The following is an 8371-nucleotide window of genomic DNA, read 5'->3' as shown; positions in this document are numbered from 1 at the left end:
TCCGACAAGAATAAGAAAAAAAAATAAGATTGAAACAGTTATGAATTCCATTGAGTTTCCACTACTTGATCGAATAGCCAAAAATTCTGTTATTTCAACTACATCAAATGATCTTTCAAATTGGTCAAGACTCTCAAGTTTATGGCCGCTTCTCTACGGTACCAGTTGTTGTTTCATTGAATTTGCTTCATTAATAGGCTCGCGATTTGACTTTGATCGTTATGGACTCGTACCAAGATCGAGCCCTAGACAAGCGGACCTAATTTTAACAGCCGGTATCGTAACAATGAAAATGGCACCTTCTTTAGTGAGATTATATGAGCAAATGCCTGAACCAAAATATGTTATTTCTATGGGGGCGTGTACAATTACAGGGGGGATGTTCAGTACCGATTCTTATAGTACTGTTCGAGGAATCGATAAACTAATTCCCGTGGATGTCTATTTGCCGGGCTGCCCACCTAAACCCAAAGCAGTTATAGATGCTATAACAAAACTTAGTAAGAAAATATCTCGGGAACTCTATGAAGAGAGAATGAAGTCTCAACCGAAGAATCGTTGTTTTACTATCAATCACAATTTTCGTGTTGGGCGTAGTATTCATACCGGAAATTATGATCAAGGATTACTATATAAATTTCCATCTACTTCCGAGATTCCTCCTGAAACATTTTTCAAATACAAAAGCTCCGCATCTTCACCCAAATTAGTGAATTAAACAAGATTCTTTTTTTGAAATTATAAGCAGCAGGTCAATTTTAAGAAATTTCAGCATATCGTAAAGTAAATGGAAATAAAATATTTATACAAACAAATAAACAAATGAGGGAGATAGAAACAAAATGCAGGGTCGTTTGTCCGCTTGGCTAGTCAAATACGGGCTAGTTCATAGATCGTTGGGCTTTGATTACCAAGGAATAGAAACTTTACAAATCAAGCCCGAAGATTGGCATTCCACTGCTGTTATTTTATATGTATATGGTTACAATTATTTACGTTCTCAGTGTGCTTATGATGTCGCACCGGGCGGGCTGTTAGCTAGTGTGTATCATCTTACAAGAATCGAGTACGGTGTGGATCAACCGGAAGAGGTATGCATAAAAGTATTTGCTCCAAGGCAGAATCCTAGAATTCCGTCCGTCTTCTGGGTTTGGAAAAGTGCGGATTTTCAAGAACGGGAATCTTATGATATGCTGGGAATCTCGTATGATAATCATCCACGTCCAAAATGTATTTTAATGCCCGAAAGTTGGATAGGATGGCCCTTACGTAAGGATTATATTGTCCCAAATTTTTTATGAAATACAAGATGCTTATTATATCATAAGAAATTTATTTTCACTTCTACAACATCAGATATCTAAAGATTCTTTATATGTTCTGCTCTAGATCAAACAGAAGAATTGATGGCCCATCGGTATTCTATTATGGATAAAGAAAAAAAGAAAAGACAAATGAAATTAAGTTAAGAATTCATTAAGATTCTAAAAAGGTGTCTTTTGGATGAGCTAAGAGCCGATAGAATGAACTAAAAAGTTCTGTATCATTATAAACAAATAAGAAAAATTGAAAACATAAAAAAATTCTTTATTTGAATTTTCTCTACCCATCTATCTATAAAATAGATGGGGTATATCGCAGGATAACTAGCGAAATACCTTATGTATGTGCCATGATCTCAGCTAGGAATGAATATGTATATCAATCCATCAAAAAAATCATGTGATGTGCCAGGAACCAGATTTGAACTGGTGACACGAGGATTTTCAGTCCTCTGCTCTACCAGCTGAGCTATCCCGACCATTCATTCACCTTTTTGGCGCACCATTTTCTAATTTCATTTTACTCGATAACTCGGGTTTATGTCAATTAAACGGACAAAAAGGATTACAAAGTCTTATATGCGTACCAGAATTCCTTGGGTTTTGCAAATTTTTCTATAATTAAGTTGATTTAAGTTTTAGTACGAGTAATAATTTGAATTGTGAATCACTAAACGGCGTACTCCTTGCTCAAAAATATTGATTTTTAATCATATATATATCACAAGACTTGTGATAAGAGAAAAGCATTTCCGTTCATATCCATTTTGAAAAGAAAAAGAGGTATAACCGCCTTCAACCCTTTAATGAAAAAGAGAACCACTTAGGGAGTAAAAAAAATCTTTTGGGGATAGAGGGACTTGAACCCTCACGATTTTTAAAGTCGACGGATTTTCCTCTTACTATAAATTTCATTGTTGTCAGTATTGACATGTAGAACGGGACTCTATCTTTATTCTTGTCCGATTCATTAGTTCTTCCAAAGATCTATCAGACTATGGAGTGAATGATTTGATGAATGAATATTTGATTCTTTTTTCAACTTGAAATCGATTTAAAAAAAATTCTTCCATTTTTTCGTTTCATATTCTAAATTTTTTTTAGAGCGAATATGAAATTCTCTCCTCTATCTAGAATAGAGAAATAATTGAAAAAAAAATATAGAATAGATTCGGGGTCTTAGTAATCATTTGATAAAGTATATTCTTCAACCATTTTGGAGTGGGGGTTCGATGGAAGAATTCTTAGAACAACACAGCACAGTCAACCCCATTTGTTAGAACAACTTCCTTTGAGTCTCTGCACCTATCCTTTTTTTATTGTTGCTTTCTGAATCTTTCTTTTTTGCTATTGACAAAAGGAGTTGGCTCAGGATTGCCCATTTTTATTAATTCCAGGGTTTCTCTGAATTTGAAAGTTTTCACTTAGTAGGTCTCCATACTAAGGCTCAAGCCAATTAAGTCCGTAGCGTCTACCGATTTCGCCATATCCCCCCTTTCTTTTTAAGATTAGGATCTCCATGTTATGTCCTTCCCTTTTATTCTCTCATTTCTGACGGAACCATCGAATTCATTAGATTTAATATGGATTACTATACCAAAAAATGCTTTTGCCATTTTCCTTTTTTTTCTATCTTCCTTCATCTCTATCGGAAGTCTCCATTTGACTTTGATTTTGTCTAGTCAGACATGATTCTATCCTTTTTGTAGCTACAATTCAATATCGAGGGATATATACCATCTATATCCTCCGCCCCGTTCATTTTTGTATGCAATTTTGAATACTCAAAGGGTCGATTCTTTTTTTGTCATCATAGTCTATGGCTGCACACAGAAGAATATCTTCTTTTATTATGGTAATATAATCCAGAGTTCTTCTTTATCGATTCTCATTTTTTTATTCTTGTTTATTTTAGGTTTTCTTAAGGTAGACTCTTATAACTCTAATGGTTATACATTTCTTAGAATTATAGATATAATGCAAATTGTCATAATGAATTTTTGTTTTAATTTCGATTTGAAATGGATTTGAAAAATAAAAATAAAATTTCAAAATCTAATTGAAATAGAATCGAATCGTTCTAGACGAAAAATAGAATCTATATAGAAAGAAAAAAACTAAAGTAAATATTTCTATTTAGTTGATATTTGATTTGAAATATTTCTTTCAAATTTATATCATAAAATAATAAAAATGAATAAGCTTACACTAAAATGTAGTTTATTGAATGCCAGTGCATGTATAATTTCCGGGAGCCCGCTTAGCTCAGAGGTTAGAGCATCGCATTTGTAATGCGATGGTCATCAGTTCGAGTCCGATAGCCGGCTTTTTCGATTTTTATTTGGATTTGTGCTTTTTATATATTTTTTCCTTTGAAATCGAAGAACGAAGAAAAAAATAACGATCGATTATGTCGTAGAAACTTCCACCTAGGAATAAAAAGAAAAGGGTTCAAGCTCGACAGACCAAATCGGGAAAACTCTTTCTTTTCCTTTTTCTTTTTACTTACATATTTTAATACAAAATATAGAATATTCTCTATATTTTGTATATGATGTATATACAACCCATTTCATTATTCATTGGAATTCAACACTTCAGTGGATTTCATTTATCATTTAGTTCAGTTTTAATTTTGGTTTTTTTGTAAAATCGAATATATATATATATATAAATAGAAATAAAGAAAATAAATAAAGAAAGGAGTCTTTATGTCGCTTTACCGAGGGCCTCGTTTCAAAAAAATACGCCGTCTAGGGGCTTTACCCGGACTAACTAATAAAAGGCCTAGAGCCGGAAGTGATCTTAGAAACCAATCACGTTCCGGGAAAAGATCGCAATATCGTATTCGTCTAGAAGAAAAACAAAAATTACGTTTTCATTATGGTATTACAGAACGACAATTACTTAAATACGTTCGGATCGCCAGAAAAGCCAAAGGGTCAACAGGTCAGGTTTTACTACAATTACTTGAAATGCGTTTGGATAACATTCTTTTTCGATTGGGCATGGCTCCGACTATTCCTGGAGCCCGCCAATTAGTTAACCATAGAATATTTTAGTTAACGGCCATATAGTAGATATACCAAGTTATCGTTGCAAACCCAAGGATACTATTATGGCGAGGAATGAACAAAAATCCAGAGCTCTAATTCAAAATTCTCTTGATTTATCCCCCCGTGAGGAATTACCTAAACATTTGACCCTTAACCCATTTCCATATAAAGGATTAGTCAATCAAATAATAGATAGTAAGTGGGTCGGTTTGCAAATCAATGAATTGCTGGTGGTAGAATATTATTCTCGTCAGACGTAACCCTAACTAAAATACAGAAGAAAGGGGTTCGGACAATTTGGCCCCTTTCATTTGGAAAAGGAAAATTACTTAAGGTTAAAAGTCGGGGGTTTGCCCCAGATTTTCTCCCGCTCATATATTCTATCCCATCCCGGTTTTTTCCTATTCATGTATCCTAGATACACATAAAAATTTTCACTCCTTGTCTATTCTTTTATTTCCAGTATTTTAGGTATTGCAGCAATTCGAAATAGAAGAAATATATATCCAAATACAAGAAGGATCTAACTCTTATGTTCTAAATAAAGTATTTCTTGTTATTTGATTTGTTCAAGTTAGAAATGTTGGCGAATTCAATCAGGTGAAAGTAAAAGACGGAAAGAGAGGGATTCGAACCCTCGGTAAACAAAAGCCTACATAGCAGTTCCAATGCTACGCCTTGAACCGCTCGGCCATCTCTCCTACACAACGATTATGACTCATAAACCGAAGAAATAGCGAGCCATTACTATGTTGATATTTCTATTACTAACGATATTGTTTGTATAAAATAGGTACGACTAGGATTAACGCACCAATACTATACTATTTGACTATAAACAAACTAATAATAGAACGTAACGAGTAGTAATGTAGTAGAAGATTTTTTGAAAAAATCTTTCTTCGTAGGAGTTAATTAAAATAAAAAACAAGGTTTTCCTTGTTATATATTTATTGATTCATATTTGCGAAGATGATGATCCTATCTTTTATTCTATATCCGATATTTCCATATATAATGTACCAGCTTCGATTAATTAGTTGAAACGAATCGAATCAACGGATTGATGGGTTTATGGTTTTTAGATTATAGACGATTAATGGACCCTCTTTGATCATGGTTCGATTTTTATTTCGACTAGAATTCTATAAAATTCACAAAAAAAATTAGAAAATTTCCGTCTAGTTTTAAAGTGTTCACCAACAAATTTCTTGAATTTCCCAGCTATTCTATTTCCATCATAGAATGATTATTCGATTCTCTTTCTTTTCGTCTTTCGATCAAAACTTTTTTTGATCTGATCGAAAAATTCTTTGATTCTTCCGCTTCGATGAAATCGGAATAGCTACTATACTACTTGATTTGATTTGTATGAATTCAAATGGGATTCAACTCCTTTTATTGATTGTTGAAAAAGGAGTTTGGGGCATTTGGAACAATTCGAATAAATAAAATAGAAGTATACGTAGTAGTAAAAAAATTTTATCTTTATTGAAATTTTTTTGTTTGGAAAGGAATCCGTTTTTATGTTATTTTGTACTGTACAAATTCTTTATTTGTGTAATCGTTTTCCCAATAAGGGGTAATGAGAAGAATTTTAGAATGGATTGATACCTATGCCTAGATCGCGGATAAATGGAAATTTTAATGATAAGACCGTTTCAATTGTGGCCAATATCTTATTACGACTAATTCCGACAACTTCAGGAGAAAAGGAGGCATTTACTTATTACAGAGATGGTGTGATTTGATTTTCTTTATTATTTAGTTTCTTTTTACTGCTCTTAGTCTTATGAGAAAAGCACACACTTCGGGATAGTAAAGAACAAATATTCTTATTCCATATTATAGAAACAAACCTACGCTTGTTGAAGGTGAAGTTTACAAATAGAACGATTCCTTCCGTCGTGTATCCCCGATTGATGCAACCTCAAATACTATAGCTTCATTTATAGATTTTTGTATTGAACAAAAGGTTACACCTTTGTGTTTTGTATTACAGGTCAATCCTACTTCCTAGTAATATAGTACCAATAGGCGGCATAGGGAAAGAAGCACTAAACCTAGCAATCGACAACACAAAAGCTTTGTTAAAAATTACTTACCTACTCCCTTTCTTATCTGGGTTAGGACTAACAAGAATGGTTGGGCCAACAAACATCCATCTCGTTCGTACTGTGGATACCCGTATAACCATCGAAGACTGTTGAAGTGACTATTTCCTGGAAATTAGGAAGCGTTGAGGACAAAGGAATTGTTGAAGTTATCCTTTCTATTTAGTATCAAGACACTTGATTCTAGTAAAAGCTTTTGCGCAAGAAGGTTGGCTAGATATTTTTTGTAAAACCACTAGCCCCGCTCAGTTCATAATGAGAATGTTTTAATCCCTTTTGCCATGTATTTTGAATTCTCATTATGTATATTATATTTAAGGGAGGAGCCGTATGAAGTGAAAATTTCACGTACGGTTCTGGAACGGCGATTCTTTGAATTGAATAACGACCGTAACGGATGTCAGCTCAATCCGAAGGAAATTATGCGGAAGCTTTACAGAATTATTATGAAGCTATGCGACTAGAAATCGATCCTTACGATCGAAGTTATATACTCTATAATATAGGCCTTATTCACACAAGTAATGGAGAACATACGAAAGCTTTAGAATATTATTTTAGGGCACTAGAACGAAACCCATTCTTACCACAAGCTTTTAATAATATGGCAGTGATCTGTCATTACGTGCGGCTATCTCCACTATAGAAAGAAAAAAGAAGACCAAATTTTCTAGTAAATACTAAAAAAAGGATCGCTACAAATGCATCATCCAAAACGACGATTTCTTTGAGCTGTAGCAAAGAAACAAACATCATACTAATAGAAGTAAAAATATGCCTAGATACTTTTTTCTATATCTATGGATAAAAAAAAAGATCTAATTGATAGAGAGGAAGCACCGTAAAGTTCAATTAATGAGGTTTTGGTCCAATACATTAAGAAAAGAACTGCTTACTTATGCCTATATAGAAATATAAGAAAGAAAAAGTTAGGAATTAACTTATGTAATAGAGTCGATCCACTAAGACTGAGGTTTTGAGCGGCGGTGTAGGATCAAATCCCAAAGATAGTAAGTCTTTTCTTTCTTACTTATGTTTAGAAAGGAAATCTTTTTTCAAAGATTCTATATAAATTTCGATATAAAACCGAGATAGTTACCTTGCGGAAAATACGAAGGATAGGAGTAAATATCTGTGTTTTCTTCTTCTGCGGGTGGGAGAAAAGATAAAACTGAAATTGATTCTTAATTAAATTCTTAATTAAATCAAAATGAAAGTTTGAAACTCATGTGATTAACCTCCTTTGGTTCCTCCAAACAGTGGAATATAGATCTATAAGAAATCGCATTTGGTTTAATGGGACACCAAAAGAATTGACTGCGGAGCTGTATGAGGTGGGAAACTCTCACGTACGGTTCTAAGGGAAGGAATTGACCCTCCTATTCCGACCGGGGAGAACAAGCCATTCGACAGGGAGATTCTGAAATTGCAGAGGCTTGGTTCGATCAAGCCGCCAAGTATTGGAAACAGGCTATAACGCTTACTCCTGGGAATTATATTGAAGCGCATAATTGGTTGAAGATCACGGGGCGTTTCGAATAAAAGAAGAAAAATTCTTATTATTTCTAAATTTTTTTTTATTTGTTAGAATTCTTTTTGGTCTTTTTGTAAAATAAAACGGAATCATTTTTCGAGGAAGAACCAATCAAAGAATTTTATTATATTCCTTTTTCGATCATTCTAGTTTGGCTGGTATTTCGTAAAGATAAAGAATACACAGATAGAGTACAGAATAGATTTATTTCTTTTCGTCTATTAGCTATTAATACAAATAAATTACTATTGAAAATATAAAAAATAGTAATAAGTAATGAATAATATTTCTATATCTAGATATAGAAATATTATTCATTACTCGCAAATCGTAATTATTCTAAAA

The 8371-nt window shown here is 33.3% G+C and overlaps 3 non-coding genes across 3 annotated transcripts; 1 reads left to right on the top strand and 2 right to left on the bottom strand.

Moving 5' to 3' along the window:
- Positions 1-1728: 1728 nt before the first annotated feature.
- On the bottom strand, positions 1729-1801 carry TRNAF-GAA (transfer RNA phenylalanine (anticodon GAA)). The gene has a single exon. It is a non-coding gene; the product is annotated as a tRNA-Phe (tRNA).
- Positions 1802-3576: 1775 nt separating this feature from the next.
- TRNAT-UGU (transfer RNA threonine (anticodon UGU)) lies at positions 3577-3649 on the top strand. Its single transcript has one exon. It is a non-coding gene; the product is annotated as a tRNA-Thr (tRNA).
- A 1343-nt stretch (positions 3650-4992) lies between these two features.
- Positions 4993-5079, bottom strand: TRNAS-GGA (transfer RNA serine (anticodon GGA)). Its single transcript has one exon. It is a non-coding gene; the product is annotated as a tRNA-Ser (tRNA).
- Positions 5080-8371: the final 3292 nt, after the last annotated feature.

The sequence above is a fragment of the Chenopodium album genome, chromosome 4 (genome assembly GCF_948465745.1).
Source record: "Chenopodium album chromosome 4, dcCheAlbu1.1, whole genome shotgun sequence".
NCBI lineage: Eukaryota > Viridiplantae > Streptophyta > Magnoliopsida > Caryophyllales > Amaranthaceae > Chenopodium > Chenopodium album.
This window is presented reverse-complemented; position numbering and strand designations above follow the sequence as displayed.